This window comes from Schistocerca piceifrons, chromosome 6 (genome assembly GCF_021461385.2).
Source record: "Schistocerca piceifrons isolate TAMUIC-IGC-003096 chromosome 6, iqSchPice1.1, whole genome shotgun sequence".
Classification (NCBI taxonomy): domain Eukaryota; kingdom Metazoa; phylum Arthropoda; class Insecta; order Orthoptera; family Acrididae; genus Schistocerca; species Schistocerca piceifrons.
This window is the reverse complement of record NC_060143.1, coordinates 245,543,973-245,570,878: the sequence shown is the minus strand read 5'-3', so window position 1 is coordinate 245,570,878 and position 26,906 is coordinate 245,543,973.

Genomic DNA, 26,906 nt, shown 5'->3' with positions numbered 1-26,906 from the left:
TAAGAGAAATGTATACCAACTTTCACTGAAACTGGTCCAGTGGTTTAGGAGGAGATGTGGAACATACATTCATACGGACATACATTTTTATAGTATGTATGGATGTAATCAGTGAGTGCGTTCGAACACGAGACCCAAGAGTTTTGGATTAGTGGTGAAAGACGCTATCCCTAGACCACTGCGCATACGGCCTACCACCGAAACACTGTGGTAACCTCTACCAGCGAATAAATAGATAAATAAAAGTAAAGACATCTTTCAACTTTCGAAGATTAATTTAAAAAATCTTTTGCGAGAATTAATCAGAAGCAAACTGCACAAAAAAATCTTCTTGTGAGTGTACAGGGTGGTCCATTGATAGTGACCGGGCCAAATATCTCACGAAATAAGCATCAAACGAAAAAACTACAAAGAAAGAAGCTCGTCTAGCTTAAAGAGGGAAACCAGATGGCGCTATGGTTAAGCCCTCTAGCTGTCGCTTCCATAGGTCAAAACGGATATCAACTACGTAAAGAAATATGAATGTTTTAGTTGTACCACTTTTTTCGCTATGTCATAGATGGCGCTGTAATAGTCGCAAACAAATAAGTACGTTGTATCACGCAACATTCCGCCACTGCGGACGGTATTTGCTTCGTGATACATTACCCGTGTTAAAATGGACCGTTTACCTATTGCGGAAAAGGTCGATATCGTGTTGATGTATGGATATGGTGATCAAAATTCCCAACGGGCGTGTGCTATGTATGCTGCTCGGTATTTTGGACGACATCATCCAAATGCCCGGATCGTTCGCCGGATAGTACGTTATTTAATGAAACAGGAAGTGTTCAGCCACATGTGAAACGACAACCACGACCTGCAACAAATGATGATGCCCAAGTAGGTGTTTTAGTTGCTGTCGCGGCTAATCCTCACAGCAGTAGCAGACAAATTGCACGAGAATCGGGACTCTCAAAAACGTCGGTGTTGAGAGGAATGTCGTTACACGTATTGCCAAATGCACTGAGGTTGACGGACATCATTTTGAGCATTTTTGCAGTAATGTGATATTTACAGGTAATCTCGCTGTAACAGCATGCGTTCTTAGAAATGATAAGTTCAGAAAGGTACATGTATCACATTGGCACAACTGAAAATAAAATGTTCAAACGTACCTACGTTCTGTATTTTAATTTAGAAAACTTACCTGTTACCAACTGTTCGTCTAAAATTGTGAGCGATATGCTTGGGACTATTACAGTGCCATCTATTACAAAGCAAAAAAAGTGGTCCTACTAAAACGTTCATATTTCCTTACGTACTACACGAATGTGTAATACAAAATTGGGGTTCCTATTTAAAAAAAAAAAACAAAAAAAAACGCAGTTGATATCCGTTTGACATATGGCAGCGCCATCTAGCGCGTCAACCGTAGAGCAATCTGGTTTCCCCCTTCAAGGTAGACAAGTTTCGTTCTTTGTAGTTTTTCCGTTTGACTCTTATTTCGTGAGATATTTGGCCCGGTTACGATCAATGGAGCACCCTGTATAATCATTATGAAATGTAAGTAACAGTAGTAACGAAATAAAGAAATGACATTACGCTTTCCTCTTAAGCCTCGTTGTCCGTCCATGAAGAGTTTCTAGACGGATGTGGTTGCGCGGACTCTCCGGGTCTGAGCGATCGACCGTTGCCACACAGAGAGAGAGAGAGAGAGAGAGAGAGAGAGAGAGAGAGAGGGGTGACGCACATTGGCCAGGCGACGGCCGACTCGTGAATGGGAAATGCGCAGCTCCACTGCGTCCCACCGGCGCCCTGCGTCTTCTGCAAAAAAGATGAAGCGTATGCCCCCGGCTGCAGACCTGTTGCTGCTGCCTCCGACGTATCGGCGCCGCCCACCCACACATACCCGTCCCGGTGTTTACCCCGAGTGTGTGGAGCGAGGCTGGGTGAAAAATACGACCACCTCTCTGAGGGCAAATATAAGTGACGGAAAGTTATAGTTACAAATATCCAGTTGTGGCGCATTTCCTTTTAACTGCTTTGATATTTACGCCTTCGTGACTCATGGGACGAACTGATCTTACTATATCGTAAAACTATGCACAATTAAACATCAAGTTTCTTGACTGGAGCGTGTTTTATTTTAAGTTGTACAGTGCGTTGTGATGGCCAAGCCATCATAATGTGGTGGCCTTCGTCACATTTACGTGAGGCTACGTGGTGCATTTTACGATATAACGAAATCAACCTGATAATGATTGTATGAACACTGAGAGGCATACTGGAGCTTATATTAAGAATGAGAAAGGAAGGGAACGGCTATTTACAATTTGTACTGAAACCAGGTGGCAGTTATAAGAGTCGAGGGTAATGAAAGGGAAGCAGTGGTTGGGAAGGGAGTGAGACAGGGTTGTAGCCTCTCCCCGATGTTATTCAATCTGTATATTGAGCAAGCAGTGAAGGAAACAAAACAAAAATTCGGAGTAGGTATTAAAATCCATGGAGTAGAAATAAAAACTTTGAGGTTCGCCGATGACATTGTAATTCTGTCAGAGACAGCAAAGGACTTGGAAGAGCAGTTGAACGGAATGGACAGTGTGTTGAAAGGAGGATATAAGTTGAACATCAACAAATGCAAAACGAGGATAATGGAATCTAGTCGAATTAAGTCGGGGGTTGCTGAGGGAATTAGATTAGGAAATGAGACACTTAAAGTAGTAAAGGAGTTTTGCTATTTGGGGAGCAAAATAACTGATGATGGTCGAAGTAGAGAGGATATCAAATGTAGACTGGCAATGGCAAGGAAACCGTTTCTGAAGAAGAGAAATTTGTCAACATCGAGTATAGATTCAAGTGTCAGGAAGTCGTTTCTGAAAGTATTTGTATGGAGTGTGGCCATGTATGGATGTAAAACGTGGACGATAAATAGTTTATACAAGAAGAGAATAGAAGCTTTCGAAATGTGGTGCTACAGAAGAATGCTGAAGATTAGATGAGTAGATCACGTAACTAATGAGGCGGAATTGAATAGAATTGGGGAGAAGAGGAGTTTGTGGCACAACTTAACAAGAAGAAGGGAGCGACTGGTAGGAAATGTTCTGGGGCATCAAGAAATCACAAATTTAGCCTTCGAGGGCAGCGTGGAGGGTAAAAATTGTAGAGGGAGACCAAGAGATGAATACACTAAGCAGATTCAGAAGGATGTAGGTTGCAGCAGGTACTGGGAGATGAAGAAGCTTGCATAGGATATAGTAGCATGGAAAGCTGCATCGAACCAGTCTCAGGACTGAAGACCACAACAACAACAAGGGAAGGAAACCTTTTTTTATTATTAAGTAATCATTTACAAGCCCTCTACAAATAATCATCATGAACGAAGTATTTTACTTAAATTGGGGTTCTAATACAACTGCGCAAAAGTTAATAAAAGCATTTTGCTGATAGTAACAAAATTGTAGGGCTCCATTGTCGCATCTATTACTGGAAATTGTACTGCCTTTAGAGAAATGTGTTCTTTTACAGCATCATCTCAAATTACTTAGAGTTTGGCATAAAAATCTTTTCCACACCCAGCAGATTTAATATCCATTCTATAACTTTTTATGTAACACTCGTAATAGTGGATGCCAAGAATAATTAATTTGTTGAATTCCCGACCACCATTCCAAAAGTCGATATGCAATCTCAAGTCTGCGCTAGAATTTTATTCCGTCTCTTACGCTTTTTTCAGCTATGAAAATAATTTGCAAATAGGTCAATTTCAGTTTGCGATAAGTATGTAGTTAGTGATACAATTTAAAACGAACGTTCTCCAAAGTTGATTGAAGAAGCCAAAGATAGGTCTGGAGAGTCAACGACGTACTGCCTTTAATAGGACCCTGCCTGTCAGGTAACCGAGTTGCATAAACCAACCTTTCTAATCTTGTGTTTTACTAAAATGGAGACAGAGTGAGAGGGACACCGAGAGAAAGAGGTAAAAAGATATGTACGTATGTGTATATGTGTGTGTGTGTGTGTGTGTGTGTGTGTGTGTGTGTGTGTTTGTGTGTGTGTGTGTGTGTGTGTGTGTGTGTGTGTGTGTGTGTGTGTGTGTGTGCGTGTGTGTTTGTTTGTTTCACTACAAATTATTTAGATGAAACCACTCAAGACACATTAGAAACGATTGGTTATGAAATTCATTACGATAAAACAGAAATCTCTTCCAGTCTTACGATAGAAATTTTGAACAACAAAAAACCTCAGAAGCTCAAAATACAAGAAATTGAAACGCTACGACTTAATCGTCAAACACGAGTATCTTTAACGCTCTTACCATTCACTTTACCGATAAAGACAGACAATGAATAAATTCAAAAGCAAGAACAGAATAAAATCAAGAATATTTATGTCCAAAATATACTGAAGTAAGAAGGTACAGCCTAAGAGCAATTTAGAATGACATAAGTATACCAAAATTTACTCGAATACGAAAAAGCATTCTAAAATAGAAGAGAAAATGAAAAGAATAAAAAAAAATATGATTAAGTAGATAAGTTATAGGGTACCACAAAACTCACAGCAGTATTGAAACTGAAGTAATATAATGGAACACAGAAACAAATGGCGACTGAAATAAGAAGGGGTAACACATTATAATAATACAAGACTAAAAGATTTTAGGCCAACGGTTCTCAGCTGGAAAGTTAAGCACAAGAAAGGCCCAATTGGACCCCAATCACTTAATCTTTAAGACAGGAAAAAGTCCATTATCAGACAACGAAAGTTATATGGGCACCAAGAAAGACTAAATAAAAATCCAAAATAATCTTTGTTGTACTCCAAAACGGCTATCAAATCCTCTTTATTAAACTCTGGGAAACAGAGTGGATGTTTGAACAAACTGTAATATGACTCTCCTCATTATTTCATTACCAAAGTCTTTGTTTTTGGTAGGTGTGCAACATGTCTAATCTGAATGTAACGCTCCCTCGTAGCTGATCGTAAACGTGGTGTTGTCTTTGGAGTTGTACATCATCAGGCTCACGTCAAAACTATTGTCGTCCTACCTTCGACGTCTTCTAGAAATGTCCCTCTCGCTTCAGATAAGGTTCGGTCATTGCTTCGTTTATGACGTCGTGCTGCAACGGTGAAATCATGAAAAAATCCGTAACTATCTTTGAGTAAAGACAACGTAAAATTTGTTCCGAGAGCTGCATTTTCTATTCTGTGCTATGCTTCAAGCAACAGTACAGCTGACTTTAGACACGAGGTATTCCACTATCTGCAGTACTTCACGCTCGTGAAATTAATGATAATGATAACAATAGTTCAACACCATCTTACACTCTTCATAATCATACGCGACCACACTTAGTTCCGACTGGAGCCTAACGGTTTCTGATAAAATTTGACACAGTTTTTGAAAATAACTATTCAGTGACTTAACATTCACGAGCGACCTTGACTGTGGCTCGCACCCGTCTCTCTGTGACCACATAAGAGCTTATGTCTCAATTCTTTCAACCAATCACAGTCCTGGAGATTTTGCTCTACGTTATATAATCGAGCGTTGCTCAGCCAATAGCAAGTGGTGTTACCAGTTGGGTTGTGACGCAGTACCATGTCGTCCAGACACCACCATTGTCCTCCACCTACACTCTGGGTCTTGTCCCCTATTGCACCTTGTTAGAATTTTCTCGATTCCAGGTGGATCGTTCTGATTAAAGCATTGTGTTTTATTTAACAATCAAGGCTTCCTTTTCATATGCAATTTTCTTACCATCTAACTAAAAATAACTGTGAAATATTTTACAACAAATGCTTCGCAGCAAACACTAATGTCTTATGCCTAAAGTAATCGCATCTACATTTTTCGTTACTGGGTTATTTGCTTGAACCACTGCTTTGTTACTTGTTTCGTTCTGGAATTAAGTGAAGACTCTGCATCACATGCACCGTAACAAATCAGCTCACAATATTTTTGAAATGACTTTCTAAACATTGTTGGAGAATTGGATTTCGAATTTAAATTCTTTTCCTTTTTCGAGCTGCATCGTTTTTAGTCAAAATTACAGATTCGCGTCCTTAACATCGGCATGCTGCAAAATTTGGAACATGTTCTGAGTTTGAATAAAACAAATTTCCTTGATACAGAAAAGCTTCCGTCCACAAACTAGCGCGGTATTAGAAAGTATCGCTCGTGTGAAACTCAGTTTTCCCATTTCGCATATGATAACTTGCGAACAATTTAAAGAAGGGCAACAGACATATTGCAGGCAGATTTCCGGAACGTTTTTGACACAGTGACCCTCTGCAGACTCCTAACTAAGGTCCGAACACACGGAATAGGTTCCCAGATATGTGAGTGGCTCGAAGACTTCTTAAATCCAGTCCGTTGTCCTCGACGTCGAGTATTCATTTGAGACAGAGGTATCGTCAGGAGAGCCCCAGGGTAGTATGATAGGGCCGGTCGTTTTCTCTATATACAGAAAGATATTACGAGACGACACCGTTGCAATAAGGCACGCATCTGTCATATCCTCTACGAATCTAAATAATCCATATTAGTTATTATCCGAATTTGTTCAAATTTGGTACATAGCCTTTTGTTATTAATGGAATGAAGCTGTCAAAATTTCAGATTTTTATTTGCTATCGCTCTGTAGATAAAGACCATTTTCCACGCAAAAATGAGAACATGGATTTTCTTGAATTACAGCGCCAACTACCAAGAATAAAACCAAATCTTTAAGACAAAATGTACGTAGTTTTTTCTATGTAGAATCTGATTGTGCAATACTAAATGGGGGTTTCCATTTGAATTTTAAAGTTGTCTCCCACCCCACCCCCAGGGGGCTGGGGTGACGGGATAATTTTAGCACCAGCAAATGTCCCCCTCGAAAATAATCAGCTTTGGATTCTACACATTTCTTTGTGTGAAGCTTATTTTTCGAGTTATTCTGGTTTGTCAACTTAAAATTTACACCATGTATACAATTTCTCCGCAAGCAAAACAAAACAGTTCATAAGTCACTGCTGTAGCGTTTTTATGACGGCATGCCTTTCACTGCGGCAGCGACTTGGCGGCGCGGCGATTATATTCACTCCATGTAGATGCCGCTCCAGTCTTACTGTCGTCCTACTCAGCGTACTACTGGCTGACGCCGTCTCACAGCCCTCTCCGCTCTTCGTCGTGCCAGCGCTTGTCGTTACGCCGGAACAGCGCCCACTACACATTTTGTGTGCGTACCGCAAAGCAAAATAATTGAAAACTTACTTTATACCCAAACGGTAAATTTCTGGACCTGGTTTTTTTCCCAAAACTTTATTTACACCAGTTGTAAGTCCTCTCCACAACCTTTAGAAGCCTATAACATGAATTATGAAACACCGTGTACACACGGTGTTCGGAAAGTCCCGTTATAAACATGTAGGATTTGTAGAGGACACTGAGGAGACAAATATTTTGAATTGGAAGCCATGTCCAGAAATGTACCGTTTCCGTTGTACAGCCTTTTGAAAATCTGTTTGCTAGTTAAGTATGCAACGAGGTAGTTGTGGTGGGATCGTCGGATCATTTGATGTCATTTGACGCCAATCCTACCTCTGTGACCTGCTTCGAGCTTCATTCACTTGTCTGTGAGTGTTAAGAGAAAAAATGGGTGAATTCACGTTTGCAGAATACATCGATGAGATCCCTCTGTATGGCGATGGTCAAGGTAATTGAAGAGCTGCTCCTCGTCGTTATCAAGATCGATATCCCCAACGTCCGACCCAATCTACATCTACATCTACATGATTACTCTGCAATTCACATTTAAGTGCTTGGCAGAGGGTTCATCGAACCACAATCCACTCCCGAACAGCGCGCGGGAAAAACGAACACCTAAACCTTTCTGTTGGAGCTCTGATTTCTCCTATTTTATTTTGATGATCATTCCTACCTATGTAGGTTGGGCTCAACAAAATATTTTCGCATTCGGAAGAGAAAGTTGGTGACTGAAATTTCGTAAATAGATCTCGCCGCGACGAAAAAGGTCTTTGCTTTAATGACTTACATCCCAACTCACGTATCATATCTGCCACATTCTCTCCCCTATTACGTGATAATACAAAACGAGCTGCCCTTGTTTGCACCCTTTCGATGTCCTCCGTCAATCCAACCTGGTTAGGATCCCACACCGCGCAGCAATATTCTAACAGAGGACGAACGAGTGTAGTGTAAGCTGTCTCTTTAGAAGACTTGTTGCACCTTCTAAGTGTCCTGCCTATGAAACGCAACCTTTGGCTGGTTTTCCCCACAATATTATCTATGTGGTCTTTCCAACTACATACCCTTCTCGCCACAATTATGCAATTGCTTCCAGAAAGGGGTAACTTCACCGTCAGCAGGTGTGACTGGGGTGATTCATGGAGACGAGGCACACCCGAACTGGAAATGATCGTACTGTAAGTAACAGCATTTGTCGAAAACTGATTAAGCCTTGTTTTGGTTTCTTTGTTTATTAATGAGTGGAATTGTAGAACTAATGCTATACTGGGTCAAGCCTAATAAAAATGGTCGCGTAACCAACATGTTTTCAAATGGTTGGAGCACAGAAACAGTACGCTTCCGGACTGGATCCCAATTCAAAATATTATCTACTCAGTTACCTCTACAAGTCCCAGAAGTTTGTAACGGGAATTACGGGCCACCCGGTACGTAGAAGCAAATTACCTCCAGAAGAAATCTGGCCCCTTGAATTTAGCTGACCACGTATTAACTCTTGAATATCAATGTGTAGGTACGTTAAGAAAGCGTTACCTGATTTGGATAACAATTCGCAAAAAGTGTTTGAACCAAAGATTGGATTTCACTTGTTTGAATGGAACATACATAAGGCGCTTGCCTCGAAATGTTGTATAAAGGAAATTACTCCGCATATCAAGTTGGCTTTCTGTACATATCATGCATGTTGTTTGCGAATTTATCTTTTGAGTACAGTGATTGCAGCAGATATTGCCTGCGCTATTGCTTTTTTCAGATGCGAGGTTAACCACTGTGATTTAGTTGTAGTGGTGTGGATATCATCATCAAGTGGATTACTGTGGGTATCATGTGAAAGCAATCGTATGGCTCGAGGAACGAAGACTGTCTAGATTGTATACCAGTATGTTTCGTAAACAGATTTCCTAAATTTATTCATCTGCGAAACCCTTTAAGTTCAAAAAATGACAAAAAACGTTCATCTACCTCTTTGTGGTATTTCTTAACGTAACACTGAATACCGTACAGTTTATTTTAAGGCTGAGTGAAGAATGGACCAGCAGCAAATACAAAAATAAATGTAACGATGTGTTCCATTAACAAGGGAGCTCGTGACCGTAATGATCACTTATGCCAACTAATCACATACTTAATTAATTAAATAATTACACACATATCAAAAAATTCATAAATACACCAACGAATATTCAAACCATAAACGAATATCAAAATTACTAATAATGTCTGCGGTCAGTATACGAATTGGAATGAAGTGTGAGTTAATCATTTCAGCAGTACTCAATTCACGAGTGCGTAGAATGGAACTACATATAGCGAATCCCCATTTAGGTAATAAAATACTTCACTGAGTGAAGGCAACAAAGAAAAAAAGTAAAAAATAGCTCTTAGAGCGTAATTTTTTTTAAAATTTTGTCTAACTTACTGAATTCTGTGTCTTAAAGTCAGCCTCTATACGCATGTGCCTTAGAATAGAACGAGTAATTGATACTGAATACCGTAACTGAAGAATAGCATGTATATGTACACTACGTTTAGGCGTATAAACGTAGCTCATGAAACATTTTCTTTTCTGATTACAGGTGAGGCAAACAGACGTTTTGACAAGCGTTCAAGAGTCACTGAGCAAAGAAACAGATCCTAGGTGTAAGGTATGTAACCAGCAAATCTTGCTAATATTAACTTACGACCACAAGATGCAGAGGGTAAGAGCCCTTCTGCGTTTCGTGAGATTATAAGTGATAACTTAAAGGAAGCCGTATCATGGAGCTTCATAAAATATACTTGACTGCGTCAAAAGGTACGGTTTATCGTTGCAGCCATCGACACATGCACTTCAGCGGTCTGCACTAAGAGCACACTAACTGGTACTGTAGTGAAACCAGGAACACAAAAAATTCTTTCTCAGTAGAGAAGAGTATAAATACCAATAATTCCTTCATAACAGGTAATGAGAAACAAGGAGACCTGCAATACCCTGAGGCCAGGTCGAGGTAGAAAACACACAAAGAAGGAGAAATACGGAGTGTATTAAAAAGCTTGGACAAACCTGGAACTGTCGTCATCTCCTAAAAACACTTGTAAGAAACTCATACAAAACTTCATAATTGCCTACTTACAGTTTGAATACATTTTTTATAGTTCTCAGTTGTTAAAAATTGTCCAAGACTTGTCTATTCTCAGAATGTTATCGGAACTGTTACTACACTCGAGCAACATACTTCAATGACATTCACGGATGGTTGACCTGGTCCTCGTTTTTTTTTTACGTGAAAGCGGCTTCTACTTTCAGTTATAAGGTTTTGCTTTCCTCCTGAAACAGGGACATGTTGATTGCGGTTGGGGTCTCTCTCCGTGTTTTCTAGATATGGGCCCCTTGACCGCTCCCCCGTGCAAAGACCACTCTTTTACCTCTGTGTTTTTCCAGTTTTTAGATTTGGCCTACCCTTCTCCGACTTTTACTGCGTGTGCTTTTAGCTTCCTCGCTTTATAGTTTGACATCTCTGACTAAATCCGCCCATTTATAGCGGAATCTTTAAGTTAGGCAAATAACGTTTGAATCGCAGAACTGATGACCTCGCAGCTTAGGCACATAAAAAAGGTAAAATAAAAATAAGAGATCGGTGGATCACAGACTTCCTGAGTCTTGTTGTTGTTGTTGTGGTCTTCAGTCCTGAGACTGGTTTGATGCAGCTCTCCATGCTACTCTATCCTGTGCAAGCTTCTTCATCTCCCAGTACCTACTGCAACCTACATCCTTCTGAATCTGCTTAGTGTATTCATCTCTTGGTCTCCCTCTACGATTTTTACCCTCCACGCTGCCCTCCAATACTAAATTGGTGATCCCTTGATGCCTCAGAATATGCCCTACCAACCGTACCCTTCTTCTAGTCAGTTTGTGCCACAAACTCTTCTTCTCCCCAATTCCATTCAATACCTCCTCATTAGTTATGTGATCTACCTATCTAATCTTCAGGATTTTTCTGTAGCGCCACATTTCGAAAGCTTCTATTCTCTTCTTGTCCAAACTATTTATCGTCCATGTTTCACTTCCATACATGGCCACACTCCACACAAATACTTTCAGAAACGACTTCCTGACACTTAAATCAATACTCGATGTTAACAAATTTCTCTTCTTCAGAAACGCTTTCCTTGCCATTGCCAGTCTATATTTTATATCCTCTCTACTTCGACCATCATCAGTTATTTTGCTTCCCAAATAGCAAAACTCCTTTACCACTTTATGTGTCTCATTTCCTAATCCAATTCCCTCAGTATCACCCGACTTAATTCGACTACATTCCATTATCCTCGTTTTGATTTTGTTGATATTCATCTTATATCCTCCTTTCAAGACACTATTCCATTCAACTGCTGTTCCAAGTCCTTTGCTGTCTCTGACAGAATTACAATGTCACCGGCGAACGTCAAAGTTTTTATTTATTCTCCATGGATTTTAATGCCTACTCGGAACGTTTCTTTTGTTTCCTTTACTGATTGCTCAATATACAAACTGAATAACATCTGGGAGAGGCTACAACCCAGTTTCACTCCCTTCCCAACCACTGCTTTTTCATGTCCCTCGACTCTTATAACTGCCATCTGCTTTCGGTACAAATTGTAAATAGCCTATCGCTCCCTTTATTTTACCCCTGCCACCTTCAGAATTTGAAAGAGAGTGTTTCGGTCAACATTGTCAAAAGCTTTCTGTAAGTCTACAAATGCTAGAAACGTAGGTTTGCCTTTCCTTAATCTTTCTTTTAAGATAAGTCGTAGGGTCAGTATCCTCACGTCCAGGGTCTTAAAGGTTTCATTGTTCTGTAATACACTGACAGTGCCTCTCCATATATTTTTATTTGCTTGGACTAATTCTGTTAACTGCAATTAACAAAAATCAATAACACTGGAATAGAGTGAACGATCAGTCGATTATAACTGTTCCTCCTCTAGCCTATGTATCTAGGTGTTTACATAGAAAACATCTTCTTCCAACTGTACAGTAGTTTAATGCACAAGACTCTTCATTTGGCCCCATAAGAAAAAATCTAGAGGCGATCGTGGTCGTCAAGCAGTTGTTCCACCTTCATCTCCTCACCTTTGAGTGTGTAAGCTTGGCTGAGATTTTCGCGGACTTACCTGCAAAATGCTAGGGTGCGCCTTCATGTTGCTGACATACTTGTTGATGCACTGACAGAGGTAAATCTTCCAGTAACTTGACCAGTACGTCATGGCAGACAGGCCGAGCGGTTCTAGGCGCTTCAGTCCCGTAGTGCATAGAGCCATTTGAACCATGGCATACAACGGCCTAATCATTTTATGGAATTCGACTAAAGTGTGTTACAGTCACGTCATGCATTATCGACGCGATTCTTATTAGTGCCTGGTGCGTACCCTGTATAAGACTGGCAGAGTTTAAGAACAGGTTGAATTTTGTTGGGAACCGATACAAAATATTTCTATAAAAATTCAGAGAAAATGTGTGGTTGTAGATTGACTGACAAAAGAAATGAATCATTCAGAAGGGGAGAAGAAAACGAAGTGAAACTCCACTGCTTGAGAGGGTATCTAATCTTATTTCAGTGATACAAAATCGAGGGAAATTTTCAAGGAATTTGGGACTATGAGCACACTTACCACTGTGTCTTTTCACCCCATGTGATGTGGATGAACGCACTGATTCGGTTGGGAAGGGTGTTATAAAAACTTTGTATTGTCTCCTGAGACAAGCTGACCCGCAGCTATTGTAGCTGGTCCCTGATACCCTGGTCACTGGCGTTGGGACGGAATTGGCGTCGGAGTCGTTCCCTTATATGTTATAGTGTGGACGGATCTTGGGGTTATTCTGGCCACAGAAGTACCTCAGCATCACACAAAGTGATCATAGAGACTTATGCGAAGTAATGACGGACTTTGCCGTGATGCTGTCGCATGAGAGGTAATACACATGGACGCATGATGACTCTGCCGTATCGTTCTGCCAACAGCATCGCGCAGACAGTTCATAGGAGAAGTCTCATATGTCGACGCGCATTGTCCTGTTGGAAAATGGCACCACGATACTGTCGCATGAGAGGTAACCTGAGACCGTAGGCTATCCGTGACGTTTCGTTGTTCCGTCAGAGCTCCCTTAATCACTGCCAGCGGTGACCGGAAGTCTCACCCGGTGGTTTCCCAAACGATAACGTCGGTAGTAACACCACTACAGCTCTCCAAGACGTGTGCAGATATACAGGGGTTACCATGTGCTTGGTGTACAAAACGACGATTCTCAGTGCGGTACTCAGACGTGGCTCGGACGAAACCTTGGTGGTGGGAGTGCCTTCACCCACTTTTCCATGTAGTACAACATGTTGTCACTGTCACATCCAAATACCACACGCATCTAGACACTGCACTATTCGACCAGCCGGCCAGATCGAGGCCCACAATAAGGCACCTTTCAAACTCTTTCATGTGCTGATAACGCTTTCTCTGGCGAGTGCACGGCATCTTCGTGTCTTTCATAGTGATCGCTCAACTGATGACGCTGTTCACAGCCATTATATACCCTACCAGGCATAAACGCTTAACCAAACTGACGCACTCTGGTGGCCGTTCTACTTGTCACAGATAATTTCGACTCAAATCATTTCAAGGCGTCATTGGGTGGACAGTAATTTTTCTTCTGAATCCAGTGAACCCTCTTGATATGCAGGGCTCCGCTCTTCGGCTCGGATGTATCGTGATACAGCGTGCACGATGGAAATGGATTGAAAGGTACTGGCTCTGACAAGTGAGCAGTGGATGTGGTGCTTGTCGAGATTAAGACTGATGAAGGGAATGGAACAGGTGAAAGATCGGTCACTCTCTCAATCATTTGTTACAGAGCATTCCACAGGAGAAACGAGACACTTGAAACAAAAGTAATGATAAACTCAGACAATTGAGATGAGTGGGAGACTGAGCATAAAATCCGTATAGTAAATGTGATTGGCAAAAAATGAGCGACGAAATCCACGAGGAAGAGAAGAAAATAGTCTGGTAACTAACTCAGAGGTTTTCAAATTAACCGGTTTCATATCGGGCATGAAAAGTGCGTCGTTCTGATGGGGTTAGAAAAATACAAGCAGCAACCCAAGCAAATGAGCTATGTTTAAGCAATCGACTGCCAGAGGGTGTTTTAAAAAGTGATCTCCGTACGTTTACTGAAAACGCCCCTACTCCTGCGTCATCACTAACCTCACACCTCGCTTTGCTCCCAGAATTTTTCGACACTGAGAGCCGAAAAGTTGGGCTGCTACTTCACCAACAGCAGAAGGCATCTGCGTTGCACGTACTGTGTAAGGACCCGTCCGTAAGCAGATGTCTCGAACAAGCAGCCAGGAGGTGTAAACGATGTCGGAGACCTCACTCCAAATATCGTCAAACCTGCTTCCAGAAGATAACTGACGTAACGTCGCTCGTTTGAGCTTCCTTGCAGAGGAACCGACTAAACTTACTAAAAGACCAATCACGAACATTTTCTACTGCCAGTAAGGGGCCATGTAACGAACACCGCCCACTCCCTTCCTAAAAGTTTGGTCTTATATGGGCCAGTCGCTACATTTTCTACTTTATAAAAATTAATAACAGTTTTGTTGAAGAACCCCGCCTTGTAAAGATGTGGGTGGCTCTGACCAATGCGAGACGCATGTTCTCCCACTCTGGCTGCTTTTTAAGCTGCCCAAGCGAAAAGCCCAGATACTCCAGACACAATGTCTGCGATCGCCAACATTGCGCCATGCGCGATACGTTGAAATACGAAAGCAGGCTTAAAGAGTGCGTGAATGCTCTCTCATGATCCCTCCAAACCCTTACTCGCTTCCCAGATTCGCTGGACTCGCCTTTGCGCACAACATAGCAACGCCTATCGCGATACCGAGACCACGCAGGCTGACGGAACGCCTGCCAGAAGCCTCAAGGCAAACGCCGGTCTCTGTGCCCTCGCTCATACAGGAGAAAACCCCTGTCGATGGCTATGCCTTGTCACAGCCAGATACCACTAGGCAACCCAGTATACGAAACAACTGAAACTGTGATATTAGCGGGAAGATGGAACATCGCCAGTCACCATGTATATAATCTATTGAATATCAAACGCGCAAGATACGACCACAAAAGGCGAAGAAATGTCCCTACCATTTGATTCAGAAACTAGAGTGAGAAACATACGTAATTAATATGGAACCTGTGGGGTCCTGCAGACTCGTCTCGTATAGGGTGCCTAAGGGATGCTGCGTTCTCGGAATGCTACACAACAATACAAGCAAATCGCATTAATACACTCATCCTCATAAATTAAGGATAATGCTGCTACATGGTGAAACAACGCTCTGGTGGGCGGTTTGCAGGTTTAAATCACCTCGGGGTATGACCATGCGGTGCATTTGACCTGCGGTCGTCGCACGGTGGCGCTGGCAGCAGTCCACATACGCAGAGGTGCGTTGGTGCGTGTCAGAGTACGGTGCAGCGACTAAGTGTGCAGACGTTTTCAGACGTGCTAATGGTGACTGTGTGTTGAAAATGGCTCAAAGAACACGTATTGATGATGTTATGAGGGGTAGAATACTAGGGCGACTGGAGGCTGTACCAACACAGCAGGTCGTAGCCACAAAGTGTAATCTCAAGATTATGGCAACAATTCCAGCTGACAGGAAACGTGTCTAGGCGCTATAGTACTGGACGACCACAGTGTACAACACCACAAGAAGACTGATATATCACCATCAGTGCCCGCATGCGGCCACTGAATACAGCAGGTGGCCTTGCTAGGGACCTTACCGCAGCCACTGGAACAGTTGTCTCCAGACACACTGTCTACAGACGAGTGAACAGACACGGTTTATTCGCCTGGAGACCTGTAAGGTGCATTCCACTGACCCCTGGTCACAGGAGAGCACGTTAAGCCTGGTGTCAATAACACAGTACATGGTCATTGGAACAGTGGTCCCAGGTTATGTTCACGGACGAGTCCAGGTATTGTCTGAACAGTGATTCTCTCCGGCGTTTCATCTGGCGTGAACCAGGAACCAGATTCCAACCCCTTAACGTCCTTGATAGGGCCCTGTATGGAGGTCGTTGTTTGATGGTGTGGGGTGGGATTAAGATTGGTGCACGTACACCCCTGCATGTGTTTGACAGGGGAACTGTAACAGGTCAGCTGTATGGGGACGTCATTTTGCACCAGTATGTCCGCCTTTTCAGGGGTGCAGTGGATCCCACCTTCCGCCTGATGGATGATAACTCACGGCCCCACCGAGCCGCCATCGTGGAGGAGTACCTTGAAACAGAAGATATCAGGCGAATGGAGTGGCCTACCTGTTCTCCAGACCTAAACCCCATCGAGCACGTCTGGGATGCCCTCGGTCGACGTATCGCTTCACGTCTTCAAACCCCTAGGGCACTACAGGAGCTCCCACAGGCAGTGGTACAATAATGGGAGGCTATACCCCAGTAGCTGCTCGACCACCTGATCCAGAGTATGCCAACCCGTTGTGCGGCTTGTATACGTGTGCATGGTGTTCGTATCCCATATTGATAACACCAATACCATGGACTTAGAGATCTGTGCCGGCCGGGGTGGCCGAGCGGTTCTAGGCACTACAGTCTGGAACCACGCGACCGCTACGGTCGCAGGTTCGAATCCTGCCTCGGGCATGGATGTCTGTGATTTCCTTAGGTCAGGTAGGTTTAAATGGTTCTAAGTTCTAGGGGACTGATGATCTCAGAAGTTAAGTCCCATAGTACTCAGAGCCATTTTTTTACAGATCTGTGTCGTGTGTGTTCCCTATGTGCCTATGCTATTAGCGCCAGTTTTGTGTAGTGCCACGTTGTGTGGCATCACATTCTGCAATATCCTTAATTTATGAGCATGAGTGTAGTTTCGATTACAATAAAGAAGATAGACAATACTTAACTTTGTATTACAAGAACATGTCGCAAGCGATGAGCGACAGGCAAACATTCAGTGTCTTTCTCTATATACTACGTCCATACAAGCAATGGATATGGATCGTAATAACGGCTATCGTAGTGCTTCAAATGGCTCTGAGCACTATGGGACTTAACATCTTAGGTCATCAGTCCCCTAGAACTTAGAACTACTTAAACCTAACTAACCTAAGGACATCACACACATCCATGCCCGAGGCAGGATTCGAACCTGCGACCGTAACGGTCGCGCGTTTCCTGACTGTAGCGCCTAGAACCGCTCGGCCACCCCGACCAGCCCACCGCAATACGACACGATCAATTCGTGTCTCATAGAATGTGGTTGGCCGCTGTCGTATCCACAACCGCATCCACTTTTTCTCTTCCTTGTGCGACTGCAACCGATGTCCACCTATATCTTTCTCGAGGTAGCCAAAGACGTGAACATTACACGTTGAAAGATCCGGCCTATACGGAGGATGTTGCTGTGTTTCCCAATTAAATTGTTCAAGCGTAGCCTTCGTCCATTTGACAGTGTCGGAACGAAGTTATCGTGCTACTGGGTCATTCCACCCGACAACATTCCTGGCCGTTTTGACTTTATGACGCCTCGCAGTTTCTGTAAAGTTTCTTCAGAGCGTTGCGCATTGACTGCGGCTCCCCGTTAGAACAAATCCATGAGCAGACACCCCTGCAGTCGAAGAAGTAGATCACCATGACCTTACCGGAACTTGTGTGAACAGCTTTGGATTCCTTTGGCAGGAGAGATGTGGAATATTTCCACTGTTAGTTTTGCCGTTTGCCCTCGAGCGGTGCGAATACTGTAGGACGAAATCATCCTGCTGCACGTTAACGTCCTCCCAAACACTGCCAATCGGACGATGGTTACGCTTCAGCAATTCTGTTGAGAAACTCTGCAGTATCCTCCTTACAGCCAATATCTTTCACCTTTTCACGTCTTTGGTGACCCGAAGGAGGACTTTCGTGGACGTAGGTTTCAGTTGGATGAGGGAGTGAAGGAGTGGGTACGGTTGTGGATCCGTCAGTGGCCGACCGTGTTCTACGAAACAGGCACTGATCGTCTCCTGTTCCAGTACGATAACTGTCTTAACGGGTCTGGTGATTACTATTCTATGGAACAATTTCATGGTTCCGATCTGGTGGGTATTCGATTTTCATTTGCCTGACTTTCATGCATTGACTTCCGCCCATATCTTACGGGTGCTTAATTTTTTACCAGGTAGTGTATATGCATATGATACGTCTTTGTCTTCATACGAGAAAGCAATCGTCATAGCCTGATCACGTATTTTTTATGCACTGTGCTCACCAGAACGTCACCTTAATGTGGTACAGAACATGTGAATATCATCTGAAACACATCAGATTTTGCATATAGTGTTTATCGAAGAATAAATCGGGCTAAAGCCTGCTTCATTGGCAGACCACATGGAGAATCGGTCTACATACCTTATGCTCTATGGCAGTAACTACTACGTTCCTCCAGGACCGATCTCGAAACCCGTCTGCCCTCAACCTGCCTGAGTTAGCAACCGAGATTCCTTAAACTACGATGGTCTTTTCTTTTATATGTTAGTCTTGGCCAAATGGAGACCACGTAACAATTTCAATTCCTTCTCCTCAAGTATCTTATTTTGTTTCCTCAGACAATTTCGCATTTGTCGTCGTACTGTTCCTGCCTTTGAATCCTTCTGAATGCAACACTACCTACTGAAGATGTGTTTCACCTGCCTCCTCTGCTTTTATGTTGTGCATCTTCTAGAACCTTTTTTTCATCTTCTCGGATCCAGTTTGTTAATTTCTTCATTCAGGGATCCTTAAAGATCTTTTTCGTCAAATGTTATAATTAATCTTCTATAAATAATCCTTCTTTCTGTGATTTTTATCCACTTCCTGATATATATCACGAATACCTTTTAATTACCACGCTTCTTTTCTTCCCAATGCACCTCATATTTTGTTGTGATTCTTCTCTCTAATGTCTCTGATTTGTCTGATTTATAATTTTGCGCTGGGCATTCACTTTCACCGAACCATGGTGAATCCACTACTGTGTTATAATGCATTAGGTTGTATTTGCTTGAAATGTAATACTTACAGTAAATATTTTCGTTATTCTTTTTGCCCTGGAGTGTTCTTTTATGTATAAGAAATTTTTCTATCCCATTTTCTTGAAATTTCTCACTAGATGCTTGAATATGTCTAACTTTACTATTTGACTTACACCTTTTTGTAGTACTTGCGGTGCACTTTTTAAAAGTTAGTTACAAAATTTGGTTTCCTGTGCAGAGAGTTTTAAACTAATCCTGAAGGTATCTGTTCCAGGGGACTGACTTTATTTCTGCCCATGCTACGTTTTCAGATAGTACCGCAACATGGTATCTTTTGTTTTGAAGTGGGCTGCCGATGTTATTTTTCAACGTTATCCTGGTGAAACACTCTATGCAAATAATTTTTTCGAAAACTCTCTACTGATAAGATGTAACACAAATAGGGAATTTTCAACAAATAAGAAAATTTGTCTTAACCTCAGTGTATACACTTACACGGTGAATCAGCTATGGAAAATTTGTAAATTTGTGGTAAGGTCTTAAGGGACCGAACTGCTGAGGTCATCGGTCCCTAAGCTTACACACTATTTAATCTAACTTCAACTAACTTACGCCATGGACGACACACACACCCATGACCGAGGGAGTTCTACATGTATAATCATCTGGTTCCAAGTTGTGCCTACGCTGTAAGTCAAAAGGATTAACAATTGCACGTGAAGGCTGTTTCTGACATTCGCGTGATTCGTCCTTATGCCATGCACAACTGCACGAATACTGAGAACGATTACTGTCTTGACCGGATTAAAACGTGTTCACAGGTAATTATGACGTTAAACAAAAAGGTTGTTTCGCTGTCCCGTGCAACCTACCAGAGATTGACGGTTTATTACATAATTTTCACCCTACATACTGACATTAATCGCTCGGCTAGCCCTTGGATGATACGCCATCCAGTTCTGCCGAACATTGTTGGCAAGCGGGGTGCACTCAGCCCTTATGAGATTATCTGTAGACCGCAGGTGGAGGAAGCAGAGAGGAAAGGAAAGGGAAGGGACTGTTGACGTCAGCTGTTCAAAAAATGGTTAAAATGGCTCTGAGCACTATGGTACTCAACTTCTGAGATCATCAGTCCCCTAGAACTTAGAACTACTTAAACCTAACTAACCTAAGGACATCACACACATCCATGCCCGAGGCAGGATTCGAACCGGCGACCGTAGCGGTCACGCGGTTACAGACTGTAGCACCTAGAACCACTCGGCCACCCCGGCCGGCCCTCATGAGGCCAATTGAGGAACTATTTGACTGAGAATTGGCGGCTCTGGTCACGAAAACTGACAACTGCTGGAAGAGCAGTGTGCTAACCACATGTCCCTCCATATCCGCAACCAGTGACGCTTATCAGCTGAGGATGACATGGCGGTCGGTCTGTACCGTTGGGTCTTATGAGGTCTGTTCGGATGGAGTTAGTTATAGTGACGTTACGTCTTACGCTGCTTGTAGACAGCTCTGCCTCTATTTTACGTACAAATTCTAGTGCACTGTGGTCATTTGAATGCCATCAAAATCTACATCTACATTTATACTCGGCAAGCCATCTAACGATTTGTGGCGGAGGGCACTTGACGTACCACTGTCATTACCTCCCTTCCCTGGTCCAGTCGTGTATGGTTCGCGGGAAGAACGACTGCCGGAAAGCCTCCGTGCGCGCCCGAATCTCTCTAATTTTACATTCGTGATCTCCTCGGGAGGTATAAGTAGAGGGAAGCAATATATTCGATACCTCATCCAGAAACGTACCCTCTCGAAACCTGGACAGCACGCTACACCGCGATGCAGAGCGCCTCTCTTGCAGTGTCTGCCACTTGAGTTTGCTAAAAATCTCCGTAACGCCATCACGCTTACCAAATAACCCTGTGACGAAACGCGCCGCTTTTCTTTGGATCTTCTCTATATGCTCTGTCAACCCCACCTGGTATGGATCCCATGCTGATGAGCAATACTCAAGTATAGATCGAACGAGTGTTTTGTAAGCCACCTCCTTTGTTGGTGGACTACATTTTCTAACGACTCTCCCAATGAATCTCAACCTGGCACCCACCTTACCAACAATTAATTTTATATGATCATTCCACTTCAAATCGTTCCGTACGCATACTCCCAGATATTTTACAGAAGTAACTGCTACCAGTGTTTGTTCCTCTGTCATATAATCATATAATAAAGGATCCTTCTTTCTATGTATTCGCAATACATTACATTTGTCTATGTTAAGGGTCAGTTGCCACTCCCTGCACCAAGTGCCTATCCGCTGCAGATCTTCCTGCATTTCGCTGCAATTTTCTAATGCTGCAACTTTGTTTGATATATACAAAAGAAAAAGACAAGGAAGTAAAGTAGTGTAAACGTGTACTAGATATCGTGCCGCTAGTGGTTTCATTCCAGAAATTTCTCTGTACTCGTGTTGAAACTCAACAGAAGCGTTTTACAATAATTAGTAAAAGAAAATCGTTTGGCGAATGCCTGTCACGTCATACCAGCAGAGCTGTGAACTGACACTGCAAACGCGGCGATGGTTATACCGAACATTGCTGCGTAATGACCGCATTAATTTGAGAAATGCGTTCAAAATAATCCAAGTGGCGGGCAGTTTAATAATGTTAGCGGTTGTTTGTGACCAAACATGATTATCCCATTTTCGCAGTGCAGTAAACAGAAACAAATGTGGGGTTTTTAAAAAATAGCCCTGGTAGGTTTGCGTAAACTTTCACTTAAACGAGGGTAATGGCTCTGTGGTACTCGTGTTTACATAATTGCTAATGTGAAACAAAAAGTCTAAATGTGCACGTAGCGTTGAAAACTGGCCTTTGACGCATAAAACGTTTGAATGTTTTTCATTGTTTCAGAACTTTGGGAAGCACAGAAGGGTAGTGTTCTAATTCACAGTCATTGCACTTTCCAGTAACGCTGTACAAGGGGTATCTAGTTATTATCACCGATCAAATGACGCTGTACCATTTAAAAGATGCGGCTTAGAGCAGATGCTGCGGTGATTCATTTTGGATAGGAAGACCTTACTTACATAAGAACTTCAGCGGATCCTACCGAATAATGATCTTCAGGACAGGCATATGTGAGATACACCAACTACTGGATTCATTCTACAGTTTTGAAAATGGAGCGGTGTTGCAGTTTTGAAGACGAGTGCTTACCTTGGAAAGGCACTATAGATAGTATGACGTTCGATACTCGCTGATATGCCTCGGTACCTGATAGACGGAACGACCCTCATGTTTTGTTGCTGCTGCGTGTACTGCAAGGACTATTGAACTCCAACAGTTTGTCATTACCATGTGACATGACAGAATACGTGATTTAGAGCAACTTCTTACGGTCTCAAATTTTCCAGTAGGTAAAACGTTCACCTCAAAATAAAGAGTCCAGCTTACCAGTAGAGTGTGACTTAATACTGAATTCTTCATCGAATTGTATCCGACGAGTAATACATAGGCAGCATTTCATATTTCTAACGTAAAATATCTTTGAATTGAAGAAAAACACAGGAATGCGCAAGGCAGTACTAATCAAACGAAGTATCTTAGAAGACAGATTGAAGGTTGAGAATCCCACGTTTAGAGCCTTTGTAGATTTACATAAATAGTTTAATAATGTTGGCTGGAAAACACATTTTGAAATTCAGAAGGTATAACGCATAAACTGCAGTGAGAGAAAGATTAACTACGACTTGGACAGGAAGTTGTAAGCGTCGAGGTATATGAAAGTAAGGCCATGGGTGAGGAAGGTGTGAGACAGGCTTGTAGCCTATCTCCCATTTTATTTTATTTACAAGCTAATCCAATCTTCTATTAGTATTTCTCCTCCGTCCCCCCCTCTCATTCCATCTCGTTCCTCCCCCTCTGTCCATCTGCTCCTTCTCCTCTGCGCATCTCATGCTCTCCCCTCTCCAGGTCCAACTCCTCCTCTCTCCACTCATTGTCCATCTCTTCTTCCCCCTCTCTGTGTCCATCTCTTCTTACCCCTCTCCAACTCTATGTACCCCTACTCACTCTTTTCATATGCTCCTCCTCCATCTCTTTGTCCACCTTCACTTGGTCTGTATGTTTCTGCCTCTCCCTCCCTGTTCATCTCCTCTTTACCCCCCTTTGTCTTTCCATGTCCCTCTTTACCTTACCTTCCCACACTATCAGCTCCATCTTAGTTTGACGTCCTTGGTTCTCCCCCCATTTTCCCCACGCACTGTCTTCCTTTCAAGATACAAGCTAATTTGTGCACCAATTGTGGGTGAAATCGATCTACGGATTTAGGAGTGGCTTTCCCACGTACTTACATGTCACCTATATTTAACATATTTCACGTGCATCTATAATGTATTTCGCCCTGCTGTTTCGCTTTCACGCAGCTCTTTGTTTATGACGTCATATCTTCTGAGCTATGTGTCGTATAATCATATATTTTTGCAGGTACATTGAACGGAATATGTGGATAACACGTGCAAAATGTGTTTCGAGTGGGGTTAGTAGTAAAGTAGCAATAAAATGAAACGTCATGCCTGTTACTGCAGTGGTAATGCGTAAAAAGTGAAAATGTACTTTGCGAGAAACTTTCTTCCTTTCATCATTTTGTGGAGAGCGTGAGCGAGAAAAACTCTCGTTTGAAATTATACGTAAAGTTTGTTGCAAGTCACTAAGTGATCTCATTCTCAAATACTAGATGATTATAGTCTGCCTATTTGAGCACCACGAGTTACTATACTGTTTTACCCCCATCCCTTTGAAAGGGAGTTGGTTCTTGTGCCCACAGTGGTTCATTCCAGACAGTAAGTGATGTGTGTACCAAGTTTGGCTGATTTCGCTTCAGTGGTTTAGAAGCAGATGAGGAACATACATACACACATACAGTTTTATAGTATCTATGGATATATAGACCACGCAGTAAAAGAAACTAAGGAGAAATTACTCAAAGGTACAAAAAGTACAGACAGTAGGAACAGAGGCTTTAAGGAGTGTCCCTGGCAAAGGAAATCTGTCAGAGACAGCAAAGGAGACACAAGAGAGTTGGAAGGAATGGTGTCCTCAGTAGAGGTTATACGATGAATATCAGTAGAAGTAATCAAAGGCTTGTGAAGCGCAACAGAATTAAGTAGGTTGTTGTTCATGGAATTAGAATATGAAATGAGATGCTGACAATAGCAGACTTGTGGGATAGGAAAGTAACTGACGACAGCAGAAGAAGAAAGGATAGATGATTAAAATTAACAGCAGAAGGAATAGTTTCTCTAACAAACGTTAATACTGGTTTTCAGGAAATTTCATCCAATTTCCAAGACTTTACCCCATGGTTTTATATGTACGTAACAGTAGTAGTAGTAGTAGTAGTGGAAAAGAAGAAGAAGAAGAAGAAAAAGAAGAAGAAGGAGGAGGAGGAGGGCATTTCTAGAAGGATACTGGACGTCGTTGATATTACAGCTGAAGAACAAACAGTGAAAATTCATTCATAGAGGTATTCACATATTTGCCGATCTAGTTTGGCAAAGGTGGATAGGAAGTCAGCTGTAAGAACCACGAGTATAAAAAATTACGCCTTTTCAAAATCGAATATCTTTGGAGTCCAATGCATAAGTTAAAAATCTACCTAAAATTTCTGTCTTCATTCCTGTAGAAGATAGTCTTATAACGACGAATGAATCTTCTTGAGACCCCATGTACATTAACTACGAATTCAAAAAAAAATCTGGGTGGTGAAGATTTTCTTCAAATTATTTGTCCGTAGTATAAATTTATATGGAAGTGAAATGTGGATGACAGTGCACAGAAATGACTGGACGCTTTTGAAATGTAGCACTACAGATGAGTGTTGAAGATTACGTACGTGGATGGAATAACTTATGAAAATGTGTCCTGTCGAATGGGGAATGCGTATTTTGCTTTCATAAAAGTGCTTTATCGAACATCGTGATTAAAAGCAGTGATACATTAAACGTACATAAATTGGAACATCAATTGATAGTTAATTAGATAAATGGAGTAATTGTGGTGGGTAGACAATTGTAGAGGGATACCAAAGCCTGCTTAATCTAGGACTGGTTCAGGTAGGTATGGGTTGCAATAATTGCTCAGAGATGGAGGACATATATAGGATATGCAGTCGCGCATCATATCATTATTTTGACTGAAGAATAAATTATGTAAAGTGAATGACGGCTCGGTTTTAGTGATTACACCTAAACTTATTGCGACGGTGTGTTGTAAATGTTAATGCTAACAGCTTTAGGAGGGCCACACTCTCGTTTTATGCAGCTCAGCCGTCGATCGTGGTTTCCATACTGGGGAAAGATGTGACATTTACCAATCGGAACTGTGGTGACAAGGCACTTCAAAGCGTTTACACACTGTATGTCACTTACCTTTCCACAATCAATTATAAAATAACACCGAAAGCTGACTCCAAGGTATGATCCCCCAATCATAGTCAACTTTGGCGTCTAACTCAACTATAGAATGAAAAACGTTTTGGTTTGAACACTCTTGTTTTTAAAAGGACGAAAGATGAATTATGTATGATTTTTGAATGTATTTTATTGAAACACGAACTACTGAGCCAATGAGACAATTCGCACACTTAATTTACAACAAAGTTTTCTTTAGAAAATGATGCAGTTCTGAGTGAAACGCGAGTGCTACCTGAAAACACCTTCTGAAAAAGAAAGCTAACTATCAGCATTGAGGATAGACACTTGTTACAAAACATTCTTCCTCCTTAGTGACACCTGCTACATCCCGACCCTTCACTACTATTTAAAACCAACAAAGTTAGAATTTGTATGCTATATATACAGTTTCTAAATCAGCTGATCGCTGGACATCTTACTGGTGAAATTGCAGAAATTGGAAGACTTCACACTGCCAATACTTCATGTCTAACCACTACCACCAATAATAATAATTATAATAATAATAATAATAACGGTGTGGGCACCACAGGAATGTAGTAGTCATTACATAGTTACTGTTGTGTTGGGCTGTCAATCGCTTCGTTTATCTGTTGAAAAGTGAATAACGATGCAATTTCTGATCCATTGCGGGATCTACCTACAACTAGGAGAAGAGATTTTCGTGAGATAATTATGCATATATGATTTGCATGACTCAGTTTTACTGCCGGCCGAAGTGGCCGAGCGGTTCTGGGCGCTACAGTCTGGAACCGCTCGACCGCTACGGTCGCAGGTTCGAATCCTGCCTCGGGCATGGATGTGTGTGACGTCCTTAGGTTAGTTAGCTTTAAGTAGTTCTAAGTTCTAGGGGACTGATGACCTCAGAAGTTAAGTCCCATAGTGCTCAGAGCCATTTTGAACTCAGTTTTACTGTTGTCGGTGCGTGGTACAAAGTATGTGTGTTGCGATTGTACTACGAGTATATGAGCAAGATGTTGTTCATACATTCGTTTCACAAGCCGTAACCTTCACCATCTTCGCCAAATTGTGTCAGAGTTAACGCTAGTAATTGATAAAAAAACTAATTATTGGTAACTTACGCAACCAATTTTACGGTCCTATGAAAAGTAATAAAAGTAACAATCTTTTAAAAATAATTTAGTATAGTGACGGAAACTCAATCGAAACTTTTTGTTTTTAC